This window comes from Muntiacus reevesi, chromosome 17 (genome assembly GCF_963930625.1).
Source record: "Muntiacus reevesi chromosome 17, mMunRee1.1, whole genome shotgun sequence".
Classification (NCBI taxonomy): Eukaryota; Metazoa; Chordata; class Mammalia; order Artiodactyla; family Cervidae; genus Muntiacus; species Muntiacus reevesi.
The window spans coordinates 44,341,323-44,368,837 of record NC_089265.1 but is presented as its reverse complement, the minus strand read 5'-3'; positions in this window follow the sequence as shown (position 1 = coordinate 44,368,837).

Genomic DNA, 27,515 nt, shown 5'->3' with positions numbered 1-27,515 from the left:
ACTTGTTAAAGTTGCTTCCTAGTTCTTAAAGGCATTTAAGTTTCTAAACTTGAAAAATAAAAAGAATGATGTTATTGTTAAAATAATATTATTTCAGGAACTAACTCATTGCTTGTGACATAGGACAATCCATGAAGAAAGAAGGTCAGGGTTAAAGGGTGTTGGAGGAGCTGGAGTGGGAAATAATAATGAAGCAAAGCTCTGACTTAAACTCCCTGTAACTTTAGGTCACCTTGCAATACCCACTGCTGCCTTCTTCTCTCCACCCAAGGTGAGTGTGGGGCCTGGGTTAGGAGAGGACACATAGTATAAGAACTACAGTAATTTGCCCTCTGATACCAAGAAGTTCAAACAAGTGAAAGCTAGACCATACGGAAGATAAGCTTTCTATTCAGTCATTGTAGTCTGTATGCCACTTGGAAGCAGAAGTGTCTGGTGACTTCCAAGTCATACAAACAATACCAATAAATAGGATAGAGTGATGGGTGGTAGTTGATAATTTGGTTTGCTTTGCCCATTAAAGGAACACTTTTGGCAATCTTATTGTTGTAAGATAACAACAGTATTTCTTTCTCCAAATGAGTTATGTCATAGTGCACTTATTTTCTTCTTCAGCAAAAATAATTCCATAGCAGTCTATCATGGTATTTATACAGATACTGGTGAGATAATTGTGTACCTAATAAAAAGTATTTTATTTTCTCCATGCTCCCACATTCTTCCCTTCAATTACGCCTTCTAATTTCTCATTTTTTTCTTCTGCAGAATGAAACTAGAATGCTATTAGATTTAAAAAATATATACTGTCATAGTTGCCTCCATAACTGGTTTATGGAGAAAGGTTGGGTAAATCTCTCATAGCTCAGCAGGGAAAACATTGTAAAAACAAAACCAAAAATCTCTAGCTCAACTTGTACAAAGGGTGAAGTTACTAGAGAGTTTTAATTGGACCTCAGACATGCACCTGTTTAGTTCTCAGAATTCTGGCAACTGCTGATTAGGTTCAAAATTAACTTCTGCGGAGAGTAGAAGACTGTTGACTTTAGAAATGTATTGTCACTATGTGGAAATGTGATACCTATAAAGAATCAAAAATGCAAATATCATGGGAAAAAGAAGTGTGTGTATGTTTTTTAGTGGAATGGAGGGTGGCAGGAGATATTTTCTTGTTTTTACTGGTTTTATGGACAAAGAAGGTATTATTTGGATAAGTTAACTCTAGTGTTTGTACTAGTATTCTAGTATAAAATATGGGACTACCAGAGGAAAAGAACAATTAATTTCAAATAAAATATAGCAAATCTATACCATACTCAGTGGTCTTGAGGAAAAAAACTCATGAGAGAAGTAAAATAAATAAATGAGGAAATCATCTGTGTGTAGGTCAAATTGAAATTAACACATCTTTCCCAGAATTATTTGGATGCTGACACTGGCCTTAAAACAACTGACTAGCCCAAATAATGTTTTTCATTTAAGTCAAATTTTGAAATAATGGCTGTAATAAATAAATTTTGTTTCTCCTTTTTTTTTTTTGATAACTCATTTTATCTGTGGATCAACTGTATTCTAGAGACCAACTCCATTGATACTTACTTAATATGATATTGAAGTACCCAATAGAGTTCTTCAGTACCTTCTGCTATAATATCTCATTTTCCTCAAATAAGATGATAAAAAGCACCTGGGATATTTCCCTGTTATTTGCTCTAATGCCTTTAATCAATTTAATTTAATCAGTATATGATTCCAGGTCATTTATATGAATTTTCAATGTGTGCAATACATTATTTTACATTATTGCTTTTTTAAAATAGTCAATTTCCAAATATTTTATGCTTGATAGTGTATGGCTACATTTACTTTTTTACGATGGTCCATTAGTCCTTTTAATTCTTCAAAACATGATTGTAAAGAATATACTAACATGAAAACATTATGTTCTTATTTCTTTAGTACAGTTTTCAACCTATTGTATTGAATTTCCTATTTCATTCAGTCCATTTTTGCCAGCTATCATAACTGTCTGGTCACTTTGGGTTATTGTAATTATTCTAGTCTTGTTTAAATTCCAGTGTCATATCTGATTTTAATGTTTTCTTCCCTTCCCCCAGCTGTAAACTGTGAACTTGGCTGTTTGGACTTTGGAGAATAGAAGAGTCTGCCTTTTAGATTTTTCATTCCCTCTTCCTTTTCAAGGTCCAGGCTCTTGAAGTAGGGAAATAGAAGAATAGTGGAAGCAGAGCTTGTATGTAACTAGGCTGCTCTGGTTCCATCTGTGATCTACTCAGAGAATGTTTTCAGTTTAGATTTTATGTGGGGGTGGGAGAGTCAGGACTTTGTTCAGCCTCTTGTGGTGACCTCTACTGCTGACAACTCTTGCAGAGAACAGCTAGCTTCCCTTGAGTCCTTCTGGAAGGCAGTCTTCCAATTTCTTTCTGGTTCTTCCTAATCTGTCTCTGCCCTTTCATTGCCCTCCTTGCTTCTTCATATGGGGCTACAGGAGTCATAGGAGTCTTCTTCTGTGTGCTCTGATGGCCTCTGAGAACTTGTAAGAGGCTGCCCCACAATTTTTCTTCACAAGTATCAGTTTTAGTCCTTTTGAGACTTGCTGACTAATAGACTACTCTGAAGACCTTTCTGCTTTCAGACAACTCTAGCCCAGAAATGGGCACCAGGTTCTATGTTTATGTTTATCCTCCATTTCAGGGGGTGGATGTTAACCTTGCTTGAGAACTTTCTCACTGTTTTCAACTCCAGCTCAAGTATCAACCAGCCTGGTTTCTTCACCAACTGCTGTAAAGGAGCCTGCTCCTCCCTGGAAATGCTTGGCTTTAAAGCAACAAACTCTTCTTGTCTTTCTCTTGTGATGGGGACAGGGATGAGTAACCTCTCACCACAAAGGGTGCATAGTCATGAAATCTAAGGCTGTCCTTCAGGTTCTTTCTTCCATGCATTGAGGGAATAGAGGGACAGGGAGAAAGTTAATGAGTAGGGGCACTGGTAGCTGATTCTGTCACTTTGAGAAGACTACATCTGAGAGGCTTGTTGTTAGTACAATTTTGGACCCTCCCTGCAATATACAATGTCTCTTTCAACATTTTGTTAGGGTGTATTTGTGTGTGTGTACATGTGTGATAGTCTCTCTTCCATGGAATTAAGCTACTTTGAGGCAGAAAACATATATTGCAGCTTTTTTCATCCATACTAACCATCACTACCAGTAAAATTGATATCAAAACAATAATAATAGTGGCATACACTTAAATGATGCTTACTTTTTAGGTCAGGCATTGTTCTAAAAAACTTGTATATATTTATGCATTTAATCCTCACAAACCCTGTGAGGTTGGTATTGTTATTGCTGCAATTTGGTTTGTGAAAATGGATTATAGAGTAGTTAAGTAACTTGCCTAAAGTCACACAGCTGATCAGCAGTGAAACTGAGATTGGAACCCAGGCAGCCTGACTCTGATCTCTATACTGATTGTCTTTATCATAAGCATATGGCATCACTGTGAACAGGTATTGGTAAAGTTAATTAGATACCAGGATAATTTTCTCAGTTTTATTTGGTATGTGAAGGAACATATAAAATTTTAATTTAATTAATTATTTTACTTAAGGGAAAAATAATCAGATTATTTATGCATACAACTTAATAAATTATTGTTGATCTCAGTGAATATGACACTTTATGGATTAAATATAAGCAAAAAGTTTAATCATGAAAGAATGGAGAACATTAAAGCAATCCCTTCTAAAGATGAGTCAGAACAGTCAATGACTCACTGTCATTGTATATGTTTAATGTGTTTACAAAAGCAAGTTTTAAAAGTTCAAAACAAATTGTCTTGTCTCAGATACTTTCTTATCTCTGTTGATAAGAAAATAAAAATCAGAGTTCATATGGTAAAGTTCATTTTTGTTGCCTTGATTGCTTCCCAGGTTTAACCAGATACCTTTCATACCATATCTCATCTCCCTTTTCTTCTCCTCCTCTGTCTCCAGCTTAGTGCTGGATTTTGAATTCTCCAGTAAGATTTCTCTGGTCACAGAGACCTTTGACTTCCATATGACCAAACCTAGTAGCTACAATTCTGTCTTTATATTTCCAGATAATCCCATTGACTTGTGCTATGTTGAACATTCTCTGCTACTTAAAATCTTTTTCTTTGTTTTCCAGAATCATTCTTTTCAGGATTTATGGTTTCTCTTTTATTAATAAATAAACATTTATTTTTAATAAACTCTTATTTCTATTATCTTTACAAATCCATCTTTAGCCACCCACTCCCTTTAATAATGTTTTTCTTCAGGACAGGGAGAAAGTGAGTGAGTGAGGGGGACACTGGTAGCTGATTCTGTCACTTTGAGAAAACTACATCTGGGAGGCTTGTTGTTAGTCCTGTATCCTATCAATTGACATTCCAAAATCCTGTTGTTACTGAAACTCGAGTCTGTATACCTGACACACAGTAAGCCCAAACACCACCAGAACATGGGCATTTGGAAGAGAGAATGCCTTATTATTGGGCCATGCAAGGAGATGAGTGGCTTATGCTTTTAAAAACCCTAAATTCCCATAAAGTTTTCAGCAAAGCCCTTTTATAGGAAAGAGGAGGGAGGGGTATGGTTAAGTTCTTGCAGACTTCTTGGTCAGATCCTCTGTTCTTGAGGTCAGGTCATGGTCAGGAAAGGATGCTCCTGTCAATCTCTGCCAAACAAATGTTTTTCTCCGTTCTAACAAGAAAGGACAGAGTCCCAAGGCACAACTTTCACCCTCTTTGAGATCCAGATCCTGGCTAAGAGGAGGTAGATTTTCAGTAGGCAGTTCCCTCAGGGCCAGGTCCTCAGACCCTACCCAGCTGTCATCACTGAGGGAGCAAGGTGCCCAAGACCCAGCTGGCCCTCAGGCTCCTCAGGCCACCCACCTGGCAGGAACCAGGTCCCCCAGACTGTGACCCATGCCGACTGTCACTGCCATTAATGGTTGCAGAGGCGGGAATGGGAGGGAGGTTCACCACCACCTCAAGGCCTGGGCCCAGCCTAGTGGATGGCCTAGGCGAGGGCTTGGAACCCTGCAGGACCACAGCCCCTAGCCTGTTCCCTGGGCCGCCTAGCTTGCTCACCGGCCCGAGGCCAGGTGAATCGGGGGCCCTCAGGAAAAAGGCCAAAAATCTGTGTCTTGGCTCACTCTCCACCTGAAGACCACCACTCCACCAACGGTTGGCTGAATGGGCCCACTGTGCCTGCTTAGTCAGTCAGTCACTACCCCCTGGACTGTAGCCCACCAGGCTCCTCTGTCTATGGCATTTCTCAGGCAAGAATACTGGAGTGGGTTGCCATTTCCTTCTCCAGAGGCTCTTGCTGATCCAGGGATCAAATCCACGTCTCTTGCCTCTCCTACATCGGCAGGTTTGTTCTTTATTTACTACTGCGCCACCTGGGAAGCCTGAGTGGCCCACAGACGGTTGCTGACTGACAGCTGCTTGCGTGGGGGAGGGCCCTCTGCCGCACCAACCAATGGCTGAGCGGGCTCGCTAAGGGCGGCTCAGTGGCAGTTGGTCCCTTGTGGGCGGGGCCCTGTAGCAGGCAGACTAGTGGCTGAGAGAATCACTGAACGGTAGCTCTAACCGTCCTGCGCCTTTAGCGGTCTCACAGAACCTTTGACTGGTAATGGGTTGGGACGTGATATTGCTCAGCAATAGCCGCGTTCGGAGGGCTGCACAGCGCCCCGCTCTTTTAGACTATGGGAATGTGCATTAACTGCACCTTGGAGCGCTGGCCTCTTTCTCCTCTGATATAATGTTTCAAAATACGAAACCAACTTTTGAGGCAAATCATCATCAGTCAGCTTGTCAGTAACTGGAAAATACACTAGCATATTTCAACCAGTTGAAATCAAACTGTTGAACCAAAACCTGTCAACCAGTTGTATTTTTCATGGCAAAATTGTTTTAAGGCAAATTAATTTTGTGGCAAAATGCCTCTGGAAAACATTGGACTCTGACACTCCCCCCACGTTGCTGTGGATGTAATAGGTATGAGTTATTTTTCACTGGAAAGATTTTGACTTAAAGAATAGTCAAAGGAAATTTTTTAGAAAGAAGGTAGTTATGTAGTAAGTTTCTGAGAAATGAAAGAGAGATAAAATATGTTTGCGGGTTTTAGTTTCATTAGGGGTTTTTGAAACGTGTGTGGTTCATTTGGTCAAACATTGAAGTATCATGCTTGATATATTTTATTTAACATATTGACATTTGGGTTTTCTCTTTAACATAGATGACGTAGCCAAGCTTTATTGTGTTAATGGCCCTCTTGGACCATTTTCTTCACTACTGCCTGCACTATACTTTATTTCTTATGGTTACGATGACCCTATCAGAGAAAGATTTTTACTCAAATTCTCAAGAGAGTTACCTGAAGCTTACAGAGGTAAAATAATTTTGCCCCAAGATACACAGTTTATTTGTTGTGGTGGTGAAATACTGAAAATTGAGGTCATATGAATACCGAGGTCATACTGCTCTGACCTCAAATCCTTCATAATTTCTACATGATTGATTTGTCATTTTCTTTTAACTCCCTTTGAATCATATTAACTAGAGTCTAGTAGAAGGAATTAACTGTTAATTGGTTAATGGCTACTAGGTGTTCATCTTTGCCTGATATGGTATTCTAGATCAATTTAGGTAGGCATTTGAAAGTCCTGGATTCAAATGCTAGCTTCCCCCTTATGAATGGTATGACTTCAGTCAAGTTATTATACAGCTTTGAGCTTTCATTTCCTGACCTAAAAAGTGGAAAAATCATACCTACCTTATGGAATTGTTGGCAGACTTGAATAAGGGCATATGTTTAACAAGTAAAGCTTTCCATTTTTGCTAATTGAAGACAGTAAGACCTTTTCTTTGGTTTGAAAAGCATATTTTTATATCATAGATTAATAGTCTAAGCTATGTCACAACTTAAGGATTACATATAATATAGCTTCGTAGAAGAGAAGAGAAGCCCTCAGCTCAATGTTTGGCTCCTCTTTTTATATGTTTTTTCTCCTCCTTCTGAGCCTGCCCTATGTAAGGTGGTCTAGCCAGGAGGATTGTTTGTTTTACCTGAGGTTCTCACTCTGGTCCTCGGACCTTCCTTTGTTCTATTTTTGCAGGCTTTTCCCTTCTTCATCTTTTAGCCACCGCCATTTTGGACTCCTTTTTTCTCTTCTATGTACCTAACATTTCCCCCTCAAGAGATGGGAGGCCCAGTTCTTTGGGAATAGGGGTGTTGAGGTCTCTCTGGCTACTTCCTGCTGAACTGGGATGGCGAGGGGCATTGGACTTCCCTCTCTTGCTAGTCTCAAGCCTCAGAGTCCTTATTGCAGTGCCCATCTAAGGGTGAGTAATATTTTCTGTGATCAGCTATAGTTTTATATATCCTTGTTTCCCATCACCAGGAGGATCCCCCAAAGAGAGATTGTAGCCACCCCAAGAACTCTCCAGCTTGTTCTTTGAGATCCTGTAGGGTCTGAATGTTTTTCTTGCGGACTGTGAGACTTTAACTTAGTTGGAGGTATTTGCCCAGAAACAACAAGTCTCATTCAACATGGCTCAAGTCCCTCCTTGTTCAGGTATCAGGAGATCCATCCCCTGTCTGTTTTGGATTACAACCCCTGCCAAGCTGTGTTGGCTTTTTAGAGCTGTCCTGAGAAGTCTTATGCCCAGAGACTTAATTTTGGGGGCATTCATTAGAATGGCACTCATTTGTAGTCCTGAATAGATATCTGAGATCTCCCAGGGGCTCACAGGTGTACTGAGTGTCCTTTTCTGTTTTCTTCCACATCTTGACTTGTGAATAGTGAATCCAGGAGTCGTGTCCTGGTACCTTGACTGCTGTGAGGGTAGAAAGTATTACAGGGTAAGGGCCCTTCCATGTGGGCTGGAGTTGAACGTTTGGGGACCCATCTTTCTGAACTTTAATTAAGACTTGAATCCCTGGAGCATATAGCAGTGACTCTTTAGAATCTTTTGGGTTCTGGTTGACACCCCACAAGGGTATGTCTTGTTGGGATTGCCCAATGGCCATGGTATAAGACCGGAGGGTCTAAGCCTCTGGATCTAGGAAGAAGTCATTGACATAAACAAAAGGTCTCCCATTTAGCATCTCATAAGGACTAAGACCAACCTGTTCCTTAGGGGTAGTATGGGTGCAGAGTAGAGCTATTGGTAAGGCCTCCTCCCATCCCAGGAAAGTCTCCTGGGTTATCTTTTTTATCGCTGATTTTAAGAATTGGTTGGGTCTTTCTACTGTTCTTGAAGATTGAGGCCTCCAGGCACAATGGAGATAATAAATAATTCCCATTGTCACTTTGTTATGACCTGGACAGACCAAATCTCAGGATGATTTCTTGGAGCAGTTTTTTATCACCTCCTCAGCCTTCTCAGTCTGGGTGGGAAAGCCTTCAATCCATCCTGTGAATATATCTATCATGACTAACAGGTATTTATACCCTTGAGAAACTGGCATCTGGGTGAAGTCCATCTGCGAGTCCTCTTCTGAGTAGGACCCTGGGCCAGCTGGGGTCTTTAGGCTCCTTGGGACTTGTTTAATTGGCAAGTGGGATAAGAGACCACTTGCCTTATAGTCATTTGGAGGCCTGTTCCTCTGAAGGACCTTTCTAGTAATCTTTGGAGGGTCTTTTCCCCTAAATGAGTGGTGGCATGTAAGGAGTTACCAACTTCCATTGGAGGTTCCCAGGCAGAAAAAGGGGTCCCTCCTGAACCACCCCATGTGATCTTCTTGAAAGCCCTCATTCTTAGCTTTAAGAGTCTTACCTTAAGTATATGAAGGAGTTTCTGGCAAATTAGTCTGTGGAACTAAGGTGGCAATCCCTATTAAGTCATTGTTCTGTAATGCTGCTCTTTTAGCTGCCTGATTGGCTGCTTGGTTCCCTCGTGCCACTTCCGTGCTCCCTTTTTGCTGTACTTTACAGTAGGAGACTGAAACCTCAGCGGGCAGGTGGACTGCCTCCAAGAGCCTAAGGATTTGATCACCATATTTGACTGGGGACCCTTGGGTGGTCAAGTGGCCTCTTTCTTTCCAAACAGCAGCATGTGCATGTAGCACCAGAAAGGCATACTTAGAGTCAGTGTAAATGGCTACTCTTTTTCCTTTTCCCAGCTCTAAAGCTCGGGTCAGGGCTATGAGCTAACTAATTGGGCTGAAGTACCTGGTGGCAAGGGTTTAGCCTCTATGGTCTCAAAATTGGAGACTACTACATATCCAGTGCTTCTTTTTCCATCCAAGACAAAGCTGCTTCCATCAGTGTACCAGATTTCCTCAGTATTGGTCAGAAGATCTTCTGATAATCCCTCTCAGTTTTGTCCAATGGTCCAAAGTTTCTAGGCAAGAGTGAAAGGGGAAAGAGCCCTCGGGGGTAGGAAGGAGGGTGGCAGGGTTAGGAACCTCACAAGGGGATGTAGTCAGGCCTGGATTTCCCATCAGCACTACCTGATATCTGAGGATTCTTTGATCAGACATCCATAAATGGCTTCTCCCATTCAGGAGTTTTTTCACTTGGTTACTGGTAAAAATAGTTAATTTGCCCCCCAGAGAGATTTTTAAAGCCTTTTCTATCAGTATGGTAATAGTTGCAAAATTTTAAAGGCAGGGAGAGATCCCTTCCCAATAAGGGAGTAGGACACTCAAGGACCACCAGAAACTGGTGGAAAAATATCTGTCCATCCCATCAACAAAGAAGTGCTCGGGTAAATCTTTTTGTAATTGTTTTTCCTATAGCTCCCAAAATGGTACAGGTTTGGGGGGAGAAGGCTCTGAAGTAGGAGGTCAGGACAGAGTAGGTAGCCCCTGTGTCAACCAAGAAATTCTCGGATCTACTTGCCACATCCAGTTGCACCCTTGGCTCTAGCCCTATGGTGGTTATCTGTGACAGGTGGGCATGCTGGAGTGGGCCACTTCAGTCCTGTTGAATAATTGTGAGGGAAGTCTTGGCACTTGACCAGCACTTGAGGACAGACTGCCTCCCAGTGTCCCAACTGATAGCATTTGTAGCAAGCCATTTTAGGAGACTTGTCACTAAGTTGGCCCAGTGTCCTGCCTGTCTACAGGTTAGGCATTTGCCTCCTGCCTTGTTCTTCAAGGACTCAGGGTTTGCCATAGGGCTTCCCTGGAGAGTGGCCAGCGTCTGGGCATGCCTTATCTCTCCCCTTTTCTTCCTTTCCTGGGCCTTGGCCTCCCTTACCTGTTCTCTGTTATAAAAGGTATTGGTGGCTGTCTGGACCATCTCATCTAAAGAAGCAGCAGGGTCCTGCTACTGTAGCTGTTGTAATTTTATCCTGATGTCTGATGCACATTGGGATAGGAATTTGTCCTTTAAAATCACCTGTCCCTCATAAGAGTCTAAGTGCAGATTAGTAAACTTTGGGAGGGTCTCTTTTAGCCTTTCCAAAAAGGCAGTGGGGTTCTCACTGTACTCCTGAGTTATTGTTGAGACCCAGCACAGTCCCACAAGTAATAGGCTTGCTTCTATTTTCATGGGTGGACTTCCTTAGGGGTGAGTCTTTCTGAAGCTTATCCTACCCAGTACTGTTGCAGCCTGAGAGCCTGGATCAGGGTCTCAGATCCCCAGGCAGGCTGAGGTGTGACAGCCTCCTAGAGATTGAATCCCTGGGCAGGTTGAGGCATGTTGACCACCTGGGACCCCTGAACTGACGGATCCCCGAGCAGGTTGAGGCGTGACAACCTTCCGAGGACCAGATCCCTAGGCAGGTCAAAGCAGGTCAGCCTCCTGGGACTCCCAGGCCGGAGCTGGGCATCCCCAAGGTCTCCAGTATGACCAGTGCTGGGTAGGATTAAGGGGTTGTAACTTATTGCTGGTTTGTCTATTGCTGATGGGAATCAATACCATGATGTAAAGCAATTCAAGTCTGTGCCCTGAGACTGGTAACCTGGTAAAACAGCCATAAGCCTTATCCTCTTATTGCTCTGAGGGAATTAAGTCACTGATTTCCTCCCCTAGTCTTTCATCAGTTCAGTTCAGTTTAGTCACTCAGTCGTGTCCGACTCTGCGACCCCATGAATCGCAGCACACCAGGCCTCCCTGTCCATCACCAACTCCCGGAGTTTACTCAGACTCATGTCCACGGAGTTGGTGATGTCATCCAGCCATCTCATCCTCTGTCCTCCCCTTCTCCTCCTCCCAGCATCAGGGTCTTTTCCAATGAGTCAGTTCTTCGCATCAGGTGGCCAAAGTATTGGAGTTCCAGCCTCAGCATCAGTCCTTCCAATGAATATTCAGGACTGATTTCCTTTAGGATGGACTGGCTGGATCTCCTTGCAGTCCAAGGGACTCTCTAGAGTCTTCTCCAACACCACAGTTCAAAAGCATCAATTCTTCGGCACACAGCCTTCTTCACAGTCCAACTCTCATATCCATACATGACCACTGGAAAAATCATAACCTTGACTAGACGGAGCTTTGTTGGCAAAGTAATGTCTCTGCTTTTTAATAGGCTATGCAGGTTGGTCATAACTTTCCTTCCAAGGAGTAAGCGTCTTTTAATTTTATGGCTGCATTCACCATCTGCAGTGATTCTGGAGCCCCCAAAAATAAAGTCTGACACTGTTTACACTGTTTCCCCATCTATTTGCCATGAAGTGATGGGACCAGATGCCATGATCTTAGTTTTCTGAATGTTGAGCTTTAAGCCAGCTTTTTCACTCTCCTCCTTCACTGTCATCAAGAGGCTTTTTAGTTCCTTTTCACTTTCTGCCATAAGGGTGGTGTCATCTGCATATCTGAGGTTATTGATATTTCTCCTGGCAATCTTTATTCCAGCTTGTGCTTCTTCCAGCCCAGCGTTTCTCATGATGTACCCTGCATATAAGTTAAATAAGCAGAGTGTCAATATACACCCTTGATGTATACTCCTTTTCCTATTTGGAACCAGTCTGTTGTTCCATGTCCAGTTCTAACTGTTGCTTCCTGACCTGCATATAGGTTTCTCAAGAGGCGGGTCAGGTGGTCTGGTATTCCAATCTCTTTCAGAATTTTCCACAGTTTATTGTGATCCACACAGTCAAAGGGTTTGGCATAATCAATAAAGCAGAAATAGATGTTTTTCTGGAACTCTCTTGCTTTTTCGATGATCCAGTGAATATTGGCAATTTGATTTCTGGTTCGTCTGTCTCTTCTAAATCAAGTCAAATTCAACTAAACCTTGATCCTCAATCTGCAAGCTAAATGACACACCCAGAGATGCAAGGACAGTTCCAAAGCACTATCAAAATACTGGAGGAGTGAGTGGTTCCCTAATTTTTGGGATGATACTCCCTCTCATTAGCATATGAAATCACCCAGCTCAAATCACCCAAAAACTAACCACACCACATTCCATGGCCACTGCACTCTCCTCTGTGATGGCCCACACCCTGTGAGTGTGCTTTTCTCTGAATCCAAGCAAATCCAGCTCTTACCTATTGCTGTGTCTCTCACTGAATTTTTGCAATGAGACATCAGAGCCTAAACTTCATTAAGTCCTGAAGCCAGGCACATGGGTTTTGGCTGGGCTGAAGGACAGGAGGAAAAAGCAGTGGGAAAAACATGCTGAGGAATCCCCTTCATAACCTGCAGGAAAATCTGCTAAATACCTGATCTGTGCTCACAGTTTTCATTGGCCTGATCCTTGGCACAAAGAAGATTAAGGACAGAAGAACCCCCACCCGCTTGGGCAACAGCTACTAAGGCACAGCAGAGCCTTTGGGACACCCTGGGGCACCTACTTCCACTGCCACAAATCACAGGGGATTTGAGGAAACAAGAAATGAGAGGTTGTAAAGGAATTAAGATTTCATCTTTCCAGCCATAGGAGCAAGGACTTCCTACCCCAACCGGAGGTCTTTTGGAACTTGAGACTGAGCCGCGTGAGCTTTCTGCCAAGTTTGTTTTTGCTGTCCCAGTTTCCAGCATGCTGGGCTTCTTGTCACTTCCCCTAAGCTGGGTTTTCTTTGCATCCAGCTTCCACCGTGGGAACTTTCACCAAGTTGGGCTTCTGCTATGCTTGGTCTCTGCCTCGCTGGGGCCAAGCCGAGGTTGTTTCAGCCACGTTAAATCCAAGAAATGGCACCATAGATGTTGGGGGAGTGTGTAATTTCCTCCGTTCTGTCTTGCCACAGCAAAAATTTGAAGCAATAGATGGACCAGTGTTACAGCTCTGTGATACAGATCAGTTTTATTTAGAAAACAAAGGAAAATACATCCTCGAGGCATGAGGGCATGCCGACCCAAAAGATGTGAAGAGAGGAAAAACCCCAGCTCAATTTTGGCTCCTCTTTTTGTATGTTTTTTCTCCTCCCTCTGAGCCTACCCTATATAACTTGGGCCAGCCAAGAGGGCTGTTTGTTTTACCCGAAGTTCTCACTCTGGTCCTCGGACCTTCCGTTGTTCTATTTTCATGGGCTTTTCCCTTCTTTGTCTTTTAGCCACCACCCTTTTGGATTCCTTTTTCCTATTCTACCTAACAGTACCAAGTGCAGAATTTTTTTGACAATCTGTCTTCAGTTTTTGCATGATTTAATTATTTCAGTTTCAATAATCTGTGTCCTCTTCACTTAGATATTTGCTTACTAAACAACTTGATTCCTCCTATTCATGAAAGAATAACTAAAACTAGCATCTCTAACCCAATTCCTTTATTACTTACTATCCACCCTCAAATATTGTCACTTAATCAGTAGGCCATCACAGATATATAGTTCTTATTTCCTGGCATACTTAAAAGCAATAATGATGTAGCAAAACATTTCTAGGCTAATAGCTTGGCTAATTACTGAACTTTGATCAGAGTTTTAAGTTTCTGGAAAGAATATGTATTAATGGAAAATCAGGATGACTTTTCTTTGACTTATAGATTTTAATTGATATTCCTTTTGTAGTGTAATAAGATTCCTTAGAGGATGCCCTTGTTTTAATTTTATCTTGCTCTAACAAGAGTTGGGCAAATGATACTATCTATATAGTGACTATAGGATAGAAAATAGTAGAAAGTCACATCTTTTCAAATTGAAAGCTATAGCCTTTAAAACTTTTTGAAATAGACAGTAATACTTTTTAAAGATGTTTAGATAACACTGTAGACACATTTATGGTAACTTGCCTCTGATTTTTTTTAAAGTTGTGATACTTTGCTATTTTGTTTAACAAAATATTCTTTGCCTTCCGAACTGTAACATTTGTTAGCTCAGAAAACCAAAATGTTCCCTCAGCATTGTGTAGGTGTTATGTTTTTTGTTGATAATTTACTGTTTTTAAATCTTCTGTTAATATTTGGAAAATAAACCTGAAGTCTAAGAAAATCATATGTATCCAGTATGAATTACTGCAGTCAAGGAAGCCCTCACTAATTTTTGTGTGTGGGAAGCAGGCAGACATATAATATTTTTATTACATATAAAAAGGCATTAAATATTTAATCAAGTATACTTTATGGAAATTATACTGGACTCTGACATTCTTGGACACAATTGTCATGGAAACTCCTTTGTAACAAGGGTTATGATGAGCATTTTCAAGTGATTTTTGTCTTAGACAGTAATTGTCATGAAGATGCCTATTATGACATCAAGCTGTGATCATTTTTCTTTCCAAAGCAATTTGGATTGCATATACATGTGATATCTAGCATTCTTTTATAAGGGTTTGCAAATTTTCAAGAGGGTAACATTTTTCTGATCCTATATGAAAAATAAGTCTACAAGTTTCTTAAGAATCCTGAAGAATGCTTATAGCAAGTCTTCTTAAGTACAATGATGAGTAATTTAGAAATATAAGTACATTTTTGTCTTTCTCATGACTTGAAAAGCATTTAATAATACAATCATATGGGATTATATGGATTGCAGCTGAATCACAATCAGTTCTTCTCATTTAAATATTTAAGAGTGCAAGAAGTTCAATTTGCTTTAAAAAAGTAGATTAAAAGACTAGGCTACTAATAATTATGGTTGGTATTTACTGATCAGTTACTATGTATCTGCTGTAGTGATGAGGTGAAAACAATGATGTAGATACTGGTAGTATACTCTTATTCTGTATAAAGAAACAAAAGCTTAAAATATAATGATTTGCCCAACTCTGATAGCAGTATTCAAACCAGGATCTGTCTCCAGAATTCAGGATCTCAATCAGGACACATGATGGCCTTTCCTGAACTCCCAATGTACCTGAACTAACAAACGTCAACCTAGGGTTGTCCATTAGAGAGAAGAACCCCAATATACAGTCTGGTTACTAGAATATGACAATTTATTGATTAATTTAGAACAATGACTTTCATCTCTTACTTTGTATTATAATTATTGGGGGAATTTTAAAACATCTTGAGATTCTGATTTAATTGGTCTTGAATGGGACCTGGACACTGGTATTTTTTTAAATTGCTGTATAGTTAATGTTAGTGTATAGCCCAGATATAGATGGATTTATTTAGAGCAAACTATGTCTTATAAGACAATAGCATTCAATGGAAATATTTCAAGTTTATTTCTAATTTAATTTTTAATATATGCAAACTATTAAATAATTAAAGCATATTTTATAACAGATGTATTAGCTACAAATGCTTAATCCCAGAATGAGCCAAGCTTGTTTTAGTCTCAGGGTCTTTACAATTTGCCTACAATACCTTGAAGATTTGCCTGGATGGTTTCTTCTTTTTATTAATGTTTCTACTCTGATGTTCCTTTAGAGAGACTGTCTATGAGTGTCCCCCAAAATACACCTGAAATTTTTTATCACACTGTTTTTAAAGATTTTCTTTGAAACACTTCTAATTTCCTGAAATTATCTTATTTTCAGTTGTTTTTTATTGATATCCTTGAAAAATGTGAACAGACATTTTCTCTGACTTAACATGTGTCTATCCCTAGCACACGGACTGAAGTTTGGCACATAGTAAATACTCAATAAATGTCTGTTGAGTGAATGAATGAACAAAAAAAATTTAGCATAGATTTTTGGATAGTGCATCTGCTTATAAACTAAGCTGACTCTCCCAACTTCGAACACAATTTCTGTGTAAAGTATTGCCTAGATAATTGAGAAAAGAATACACCCAGTACACAGTAGAGGTATTCTGAATTAAGTTTAAAATAAAGGAAAATTTGACCCAATTCGTAACTGAGTTTGTGACTCTTATTTGAGGATAAACCTATGTTTCTGGAGGATGCCAGTCGTGTTTTACAACAAGTTGGTATCTCCAGTTGTAGCAAGGTGAAGTGTTTAGACTATACAGCAAAAAAACAAAAAAGGTCTAAGGTGGTTCTTTTCCTGTGTGTCATTAGTAACACTGGATATGATTTTATAAGTCTGTACCATTTTGAAGTGAATCATGATTTTGAATTCTAGACTGTATCGTCCTTTGATAACAATGCTTTTCAACTTTGGTACAATATTCTTTGGATAAAGTAAAACTATTGGGGAAAAACTGAGTTTCTAAAAATGGGAAGTTGAATAACAGGGAGTAATTAAAATAACTCATACTGCTTGAGCTTCATCTGCTTTTTTAGAATGGCAGTTCCTAGAAAACTCCAAAGCCAGGTATAGGTGCCTAGAATAATGTAAAAGAAAGCTCACATCTTCAGTAAAATTGGCTTAGTGCTTAATGTGACATGGGGAAGTTTTCTTTAGTTAAGATTGTTTTGAAAGAGAGAAAAGTCAGTTGGGTTTCATCCTGTGCAAGTGTATTTTGACCAGCTGCCGATTGAAGTTTATTAGCTTCCAGTATAGCAATAACTTAAAAATCTTTAAGTGTGAAGAAGATTTACATATCATTTGTTGAATCACTTTGTTTTACTTCAAGGAAATTGGAGCCCAAAGAGAAGTGAATCTGGAACTCTGTCTTCCCTCAGTAATTGCAATGTAGCTATATGAACTGCCTTTTCAGCAAATGTAGTGAATGGTTTACATCTTTTGATGTTTTTTTCAAGAAGTGTTTTTGCTTTGTGCTTGTAAAGACTAAAAATGTATGTTTTGAATATAATAAGTGTATATGTATAATATAAATGCAAAATATCACTGGATAAGAGACCTAAGGCATTAACAATCATTTGAAATGCCAATTTGAAAGAAAAGTTTTTCTGTGAATTTATCTAAAATAGAATAACCTTTATTTGGAAAATTCAAGGATAATAAGCTCCAAAGTTGTGGTTGTTGTTTTTGCTGTTTAAGACCCGAACTTTGCCACTGCAACTCCCCTCAGGTTCACTCTCACAGTGCCAAACTAAATATACTCTTGGTGTTTTATGACCTTGGCCTTATAGAAAAATGGCTTCATAAGTCTGAAATTGTAAAACATTAAAGGAATTTGATCAAAAATATTCTATTCGACTATGTGCAAGTCATTAAGGTTGCTAAGTTACAAGAAAAAATGAAGATGCTCACTATACTTTGACTTCTATTTTAGGGATATAGAATTCCAACTCCTGTGGGAATGTAGTTAAAACGCACAGACTTCAGAGTCAGGCTAACAGAGTACTAGTCTCAGTACTGCTCATGAACTAGGGCCTTCTGGCAAGTGACAGGATATCCCTGACCCTCCTTTGGCTCCTGCAAAATAACCCTGATAAAAGTACAGTGGAGTGAACTGAACAGGGGTGTGTCCCAAGGCACCAGTGTTAAGGGATTACAAACCTTTTCAAACTTGAAATTTTAATGGTGCCGTTTAAAATTGTCATATTTGCATATTGACAGCTTAGTACGTAATTCGCAAGAATATTTAAAACAGGAAGCTACCTTGTGACAAGTGTTGTTACTGATACCCACACCTGAGATACATTACCAAGATGATCGATGGTTCTCCCGTTCTCTGGGCTCAGGATTTATTGCCAATGACTGCTTTGACAATGCCAACTTCACAAGGGTGTAGCTGTTCCTCAGGCCTCTAGGTTTAATATTATGCTGACTTTATCATCCTGCTATCTCTTTTACTTGACTTTCTGTAGAGTAAGGTCCCTGCACCGTTGTTTTATTCTTTGTGTCTATGAAGCAAGTGCCTGAACTCTTTAAAGAGTTCAAATGAATGTACACAGTTATCTAAAAGTTACTTAACTGGGGATCTTGTCATTTTGAGAGCTCTAATCTGTGTCCTAGTAGGAAAGACGAGCTGTTAAAGGAGAGTTCATTATTAATAACTCTACTTCCTAGATGATTTCAGTTTTCTTGGGCAGTAGTAAGGCCAGGAAGAGCCAGTGGTGATCACTCTAGTGGGAAGACAGACTATATATCTATATATTATCTCCTGCTGGTTCTCCCCTCTGTGTTTCCAGTTTTGGAAATATAATAGTTTGAAATTAAAAATTAAAAATTAAAATTCTCCCTTGTTTATATTATTTTAATTGGACATCAGTGATCCAGTTTACTGGAAAACAGAACTTTTGGAGGGGGCAGTTAGGGTTATGGGGATGGTCAAAGGTGTATTTGCTCTCCTATTTAAATATTTACTTGAGGTTGAGGCCTTTTAATAATGATTTACTCACGTAAGTACAGTACTAATTGTAAAGAAATTTGTCAGTTCAAGTCCTGAGCACCAAGGTACAAGGCAATTAATATTCAGTTCTTTTTTTGAGAATCCATAGCATTTACCCTCTAAAGTGACTTGGATTTTAGCTGTGGCCTTGACTTGAGAAATAAATCTCCAAGTTACTATGCAGTAAACTTCAGAATTATTTCTCTTATTGTTTATAGCAGGGCAAGCTGAAAGTTATAAAATTTTTATCAACAAGGAGTTCACAGTTTTATGTCTGATTAAGGACATGTACTTCTGGTTATTTATAATATGTGTCCAGATTTTAAAAACCTGCATTATTGTAAAATCAGCTATGATGTATAAATTGATTGAAAAACAAGCCATAGTTCTTGTACCTCTTTTGAAAGAAAAAACATATATCATAGTATGGTTTTTATAATATACATTTTTCATTTGTTGATGGCAGATAGTTTAAGCAAAAATCTCAAAACCATCATACGAAAGCTTTACACATAATTAGTAATGGAAACATGATTGGTTTTCAACCTTTTTTTTTCCATTAGGAGCCCATTCTATATTGGTGTGTATAGAATTGCCTTATACTTTTTAAGAGCTACTAAATATCTTTTTATTTGGATTTATATAATGTGGTTAACCGTTCTCCTGTGGATAGAAATTTATACTGTTTCCAAACTTTTGCTGCTATAAACAATGATGCAAAGAATGTCTGTGTCCATGTCATTGAGCTTTTGGGTACTCAATACTCTGTGGAGTAAATACCTAGCAGTAAAATTGCTGGGTCCTAGAGTCTGTATATTTTTTTTATTTTTGATAAAGATAGCAAAAATGTCTATTAATTTACACCCTTACCAGAGGTTTGAGAAGATACATAATTCTTCACATCAAACTTTTAAATCTGTTCCAGTCCTGATAGGTGAAAAAATGGTACTTGAACACTTTTAATTTACACAGCTCTTCTTACAAATAAGAGCATTTGAAGTTATTTATATTTTATTTTCTATGAACTCTCTGTATTTTATGTTCTTTTTGTTCAAGCTTAGACTGTTCCTCCTTTTCTTCCTCTACCTCTTCCCCTCTTTCTTTCTCTTGCTTGTAGGATTTTATCTGGAATTTATTTTGGTATGAGAGATATCCAACCTTAGATTTTCCTAAATGATTTCCCGGTTGTCTAAATGTTTAATCTAGTTCTTCTACATGCCACTTACGTCATAAAGTTCCACATTTAATGTCTAGACTCTATTCTGTTCCATTGATCTTCTTATGCAACAGAACCACAATATTTTAATAGCAGTAGACATAATAAAACTAGTGTTCATTACACCCCCTCTTCATTAGAATTCTTTTCTAAAAATTTCCCTTTTGTACACATTTGTTTTCCATGTGAACTAAATAAACAGCTTGGCACAGGTCTAAAAAATATGTTGCAATTGTTTTTAAGATCTGTGCATCTGTTTTCTTAAGTGTTATTCATTTGTGAATTTAGTGGGAGGCTATTTAATTGGATTTTGGCATCCATATTATACTGACTTTGTATAGATAACTTGAAAGAGTTTATTGTTTTTAATGCTTTGCAACTGTTTCAGTAATATTGGAGGTATCTTTACTTTAAAATTTGGTATGGTATCAGTGCTATTTACATAATCCTTATAGTTTTTTTGTTGTTTGCTGGGAATATCTGAGACTTGTGCTTGAAGGTATAACAGAGGGAAGAGGAATCACTTTTCTAATGTTTCTTCAATTTTATTTTCACCATTTAGGCTATTTATATATTCTGCTTATATAAAGACTACTTTTTAGAGCAGTTTTAACTTTACAGTCAGATCAAGAGGATGGTATAGAAACCCTCTGCTCTCATATGCATAATGAACTCACCTGTTAACAATATCATTCACCAGAATGGTACATTTTTTTTCACCAATGATGAAGCAACATCATCACCCCAAATCCATACTTTACCATAGGGTTCTTGGTTTTCTACGTTCCAGTGGATTTGGACAAATGTATAATGACATGTATTCATCATTATAATATCACATAGAGTACTTCTACTGTCCCCAAATTACCTATACTCCACCTATTTATTTCTTATCTCTCTAGCTCTGTTTTTTTAAATTATATTTTCCTAGTTAACCATACATTTCATATAGAAGTTCAAATTCATTTTCAAATTGCTGAAAATATTAGCAGTATCTTATTTCTTTTAATTTCCTCTTTTGTGATTGTTTTCCCTTTCACTCTGTGTGTGTATGTGTGCATGTCTCTGCAAAAATACCACTTTTCCTTGGTTGTGTTTATTGTTTATTCAATTGTGTTTTTTTTAAAGACTCATTTCTTGTATTTTAAATTAATTCTATAATATTTCTATATTCTAATTATTTGTTTTTTATTTCTCTTTACTTTTTTTTTCTTTTTGTATTGCTTAGTTTCATTTTCCTCTCCTGTTTCAAAGTTTTTGTGTAGACTGTTTATTATTCAGTAATTTTCTTTTTCATTATTACATGAATTTTTTAAGACTGAATTTGTTCCTAAACAAACTTTATCTATTTCGTGTCATTATTAAGATAAGTTTTATTATCTGTGTTTGCTAAGTATTCCATAATTTTTAAAATTTATTTCCTCTAACTCACATGTATCTGTACTAATTATATTTTGGGGAGATTCATTGAGGTTTTTTAAGTGGCCTAATACTTGTTTCTTTGTGATATTTTTATTTCAACAGAAGTTTTTTTGTTTGTATAAAGATTATAGAAATTTATATCAATTACCTTGATAAATTTGACCCTTAGGTATAAGAAGACCTTGTTTATTTCTGGTCTACTTGATCTTTTGTTAGTGGGGGAAAAGGAATTCAAATTCTCTATCACTAATGTGATTGTATCTGTATTCTCATTAGGTTTCCTGTAGCTTTTGCTTTATGAATTTTAATGTAATTATATTCACAGATGTTATAACTGGTAAACCTTCAGTGGCTTGAAATCATCATTGAATGCCTTCTTTTTTTTTTTTTTTTTTAAATGTTTATAGCCCTGAATTTAATCTGTTTGGTATTAGTTCATAAGCCCTTAAACTCCCTTTGTTTACATTTCCTTAAATACTTTCACTTACCCTTTGATTTTTCAACCATCCTTAATCACCTTGTTTTAAGTGTATCTCAGGTATTACATATAGTTGTTTTGCTTTCAAGAATATCCATCTTTCATTATACCCTGAGGAAACCAGGGTTGAAAAAGACACATGTATCCCATTGTTCATTGCAGCACTATTTACAATAGCTAGAACATGGAACCAACCTAGATGCCCACTGACAGATGAATGGATAAAGAAGTTGTGGTATATATACACAGTGGAATATTACCCAGCCATAAAAAGGAACACATTTGAGTCAGTTCTAATGAGGCGGATGAACCTAAAACCTATTATACAGAGTGAAGTGAGTCAGAAAGAGAAAGATAAATATTATATTCTAATACACATATATGGAATCTAGAAAAATGGTTCTGAAGTATTTATTTACTGGGCAGCAGTGGAGAAACAGAGAGAGAGAATGGATTTGTATACATGGGGAGAGGGGAGGAAAGGGTGATATGTATGGAAAGAGTAACATGGAAACTTACATTACCATATGCAAAATAGATAACCAATGGGAATTTGCTGTGTGGCTCAGGAAACTCAAACAGGGGCTCTGTATCAACCTAGAGGAGTGGGATGGGGAGGGAGATGGGAGGGAGGTTCAAAAGGGAAGGGATATATGTATACCTGTGGCTGATTCATGTTGAGGTTTGACAGAAAACAACAAAATTCTGTAAAACAATTATCCTTCAATAAAAAAATAAATTAAAAAAGAATATCTTTCAATAGATAAGGAAATTCTTTTTACAATTATGTATAATGACCAGTTTAGCATTCTAAATTTTGCCAGTATATTTAGTACTATATGTACTCCTGTTTCTTTAGACAATTTATTGGCTTTCTCCTATAAGTGGTATTTAAATAGATACACTTTCATTTTGTCTCACTTGCCTTCCCTCATGACCTTCCCTTCACAATTTTGGGTGATTACATTTTTTACTAGTCCTGAAATTTAAATTATATCTTTGAATAGCTCTCTCTATTTAATTTATCACCTATATATGATACCTTTTGAATCTCCAGTGCTAAAAAAGAGAGAATGTCAACATACATCCACTACCATCTGCTTCTTTCTCATTTAAATTTTGGTAGTTATATTATTTCTATGTTTCATATTTCTTTTACCATAATGGCCACAGGGTTGCATTTTTTTCTTTATCCTAGAATCAGATGGCTCCAGTAGTCTCTCTAATTTGCTGTCTTACTCCATTTTCCTCTTTTTCAGATGAAACTTAGCCTCTAATTTTCAAGAAATTTCAAACTACTTCAAGAAAACTTTCTTGGAACAATATTCTCTGAGTAGTTATATGTTCAAAAATGTTTTTCTGTGGCTTTTATACTCAATTGATTGTTTAACTGGGTATAAAATTCTTGGTTCATGCTTTTGCTAAGATCTTCTCAGGCATCACTCACTATGTGCTAGTTATATACTTTATGCTAGTTATATACTGTATGCTATATGCTAGTTATCTACTCTGGAGAATTATGTAAACTATTGACAGAAGAACAAGAGAGGAGATTTTTAAAAATCATAAAATCTACAATAAATCCCCCTATAGCAAAGCATTTCAAAACAACATCCAATAGACCTCAGTTGTATCTAAAATCATTATTGTAGCATATCATGTGATAATGATATATATAACCATGTCGCAGGGTGTTAAGAAAAGTGTAAATTGCTTTCAGTGTTAAAATTCAAGAAAATGTAAATTTGTTTACAAATATCTTTCCACTAATTAAAAAGTCTAATATTTTAAACATCTTGCAATTTTAGGTAATTAAAAAGTTTGGTTCTCTGACATTTATTTCTTAAAGACTTAAGGAAAACATGATTCTTCTCCTATAGCAGTTCTCAGTGGGAGAACACGTATGTCATATTTACTGGAGAAGATTTTTAAACAGATGATTATACCACTCCCTCCCTGCCATTTTCATTTGCAAATTTGTAATTTTGTACAAAATGAAATGTGATAGTGAGAAGCAGATGGGAACATCGTTGGACTAAATTTTTCAAAGCAGGCTTCTTGATGAAGTGACTCTTGAGCTGGATAGATTTTTGTCAAGGTAGAGGGAGAGGGAGATTATTTGTAGATTCTGGAAAAGGATATGTTGGTCAGAAAGTGCCACGTTAGTACCACTTGTAAGGCCCCCACTTATAGTGTTGCTGCTTTTTCTGATTGATCTAATATGTGAGTTGTGCACCTGCCTTTGTCCAGAGGCAGCATTTTCTATATCTGAGAATATGAATCAGCAGGACTGACAGCAAATTAAGTTATTTTTTTTTCCATCAGTTATGTGATTAGAGCACTTGAAACAGGATAAATTCCAAAATGCTATCTTAACCTGATTTCCATTCAGACTGGAGATTGGTTTAAAAGAATCACTGGATGATTCTCAGTCTAGATCTCTTGAGAGTTTCTGTCAAGTATGGGTCTAGGACTTCAGAGAAGCTCTGAGAAAAAGTTTTCTTATGAGAAAAAACAGTCGGATTTGCTTTCCGTTAACTGTTCAGCACAATTTTTATTGCTCTGGGTATGTGGGGTGTGTTAGGGGAAATATTTAATGACAGATGTGCATATTTTCTTTTAATATTAAAGAAAAATAGTTACCTAAACCTTGGCATATTTATATTTTAGTAGTTCCTGTGTGGAAATTCTGTTTTAAAGGTTCCAAGATTTGTGTTAAACACATGGAGATTTTAAAACAGGAGCAAATTAACCCATGCCTTTCAGCACACTCAGAATCTTTACAGTAATTTCTAGTCTTTTCTGTTTCCTAAGATATAGTTAAAGATATTTTACATTCTTTCTGTAAGGCAAGTGCAGAGAAAAAGAGAGTGAGCTGGGCAGTCAAGCAAGGAAAGGGAAATTTATTAGAGGGAAAAGAGAGAGTGACTGGCTCTTAAGGAGAACCAGTATCCTTCCTTTCTGACAGGGTCCTTCTTATACCCCACCACTGAAAAATTCTCTGAAGGGATGGTTAATTTTTAGCCTGTAGTTGAGTCCTGTGGTCACGTAACGGGAGGTCTGGAATCTGGTGGTCTTGCAGCTTTGAGAAGATAGGTGCCAGTGAGAAAACGGAATACCATTTGGGCAATTTGGTCAGTCTCACGGATCACAGTGATTTTATTCTTTCTTTGTGAGGTCGACATAATGAACCATCTTATCAATGAGACCCCATGTGGGCCCTATCACTTTCGTTCTTTTATTCAACACACATTTGTTGAGCATTGTGAATTGGGGAAACAGAGGTTTATATAATACCTCCTGTACATTCCAAGAATCCATGGATGCAGTTGTCTACAGACACCAAATCCACAGGAACTTTGGGAAGTACATGGAACTAAGTGGAGGCTCTGTGGTGTGTTTGGCATTTCCTGGTCTCAGGGCTCCTTAAGCATCCAGCTTCCATTGCTCAAAGTTTGTGGCCTCCCTGTGTATATCATTAATAAGTCAGGCCTGTGGTGTGTCCTTCTCATTGCCTATTTACCTTCTAATCAGTTCTTACTCGATAAGAAAATGTAAAAGTTGTCATTTATACTAGAGTAGTTTATGAAGTGTTTTTAATCCTGAGATTTGTGGACAGAGGAATTGCATCTCTGAGCTTTATTAACTATGTGACATTAGGCTCTTAATCCGATCTGTAAAACAGAAATAGTATGAAGGATCCTTAAGAAGACTAAATGAGGTAATGTAAGTAAAGGACTTTGCAAAGGGCCTGGCATATGAAAACTGTCAATAATTATGTGTATGTGGCATATATTCCTCTCACAATGACTGTTTTTAATAAATTGTGAAATCCTTAAAGGCAGGAAGCAAATCCACTCAGTTTTTTTGAGGATTGGAGACAGTCTGTTCCATGAGATAGTAGTGGAACAAATGTCTGTTCAATGAGGGAATGTTAATAAATTATGCTGCTTAGATCTTCAAGAGAAAGCATGTTCTTTCACGGTTCCAAGGACATGGGTGATGCCTTTATAACCAGCAGTGTCAGCTATAGTACACATTAAGTTGGGTGTTGAGTTTGAAATACCAACCTAGACAGCATATTAAATAGCAGCATTACTTTGCCAACAAGTGTCCGTCTAGTCAAGGCTGTGGTTTTTCCAGTGGTCATGTATGGATGTGAGAGTTGGACTGTGAAGAAAGCTGAGCACTGAAGAAATGATGCTTTTGAACTGTGCTGTTGGAGAAGACTCTTGAGAGTCCCTTGGACTGCAAGGAGATCCAACCAGTCCTTCCTAAAGGAGATCAGTCCTGGGTGTTCATTGGAAGGACTGATGTTGAAGCTGAAACTCCAATACTTTGGCCACCTCATGCGAAGAGCTGACTCACTGTAAAAGACCCTGGTGCTGGGAAAGACTGAGGGCAGGAGGAGAAGGGGATGACAGAGGATGAGATGGTTGGATGACATCACTGACACAATGGACATGGGTTTGCGTGGACTCTGGGAGTTGGTGATGGACAGGGAGGCCTGGCCTGCTGTGGTTCATGGGGTTGCAAAGAGTCGGACATGACTGAGCGACTGAACTGAACTGAACTGAGTTTGAAAGACCTAGGGTTGATATTATTGTATCATTGTGTAGATTATAAAAGAAAAATGCATAGAATTATAAAAGAAGAAAAAGGAACTTACCTATAGGTGACTGATGATGCATCCACCTCAGTGAGGCTATTTAACATTTATAAAAAAATGGATCAATATATCTTGACACTTTCAGGAGCACTACAACCTATTGAGAAACAAATGGAACAGGATGAAAACACATGTAACCATACTTAAAAAGATTCAATTATTTTAAACCCTATATATACAATAATTCTGTCTGTTCATTTACCCATATATCCATTCAGCAATCGATTATTTTTATACTTACATCTATAGAAGAGGCTGTCTATCTACCTTCTTTCATATGGCTATTTATTTTCCTCTCTCTATCTTTGTAAACATAAAAAAAAGAAATTCTGAGGATACAAACTAAACTGATAAAAACAGATATGCTGGATGTTGGAGTGGACAAGGGAAATTTTTTCTCTTGTTTTGAGAAAAAGTCTCGAGACTTTATAATGTCTCATAAGGAGAATTCTTTAATGAATTTTGTGTTCGTAAGCTCTATTTAGTAATTAAACAGAAAGCCCATGACACTATCTCCTTGTTGAAAGTATAGTATCCTATGTCAGAAGATGTTTTGCCTGTGTTCTAAGAGTTTTATGGTATTGTGTTTAAGCCTTAAATTTATTTTGAGTTTATTTTTATGTATGGTATGAGAGTGTGTTCTGACTTCATTGATTTACATGTGACTGTCTAACTTGCCTGACACCACTTGCTGAAGAGACTGTCTTTTCCACATTGTATATTTTTGTCTCCTTTGTGGAAGATTAATTGACCATAGATGTGTGGGTTTATTTATTGACTCTGTATTCTGTTCCATTGATCCATATGTCTGCTTCTGTGCCAATATCATGCTGTTTTGATTACTATAGCTTTGGAGTATTGTCTGAAGTCCTGATTTGTCCTTTGTCCTCAGGATTGCTTTGGCAATTCTGGGTCCTTTATGACTCCATATAAATTTTTAGGCTTATTTGTTCTATTTCTGTGAAAAGTGTCATGGGTAATTTGATAGGGATTGAATTAAATCTGTAGATTGCTTTGGGTAGTATAGTCATTTTAACAATACTAATTCTTCCTCTATTAGAAAACTTTAATTTGAAGTTTAAATTCCCCATATTTTAAGACATGCTTCTTTCAATTTTTTTGGTATATTACTTCTAATACTATATTAATAGTAGTATACTTTTCTTTTTTGATTACACAAAACTAAATTTAGGA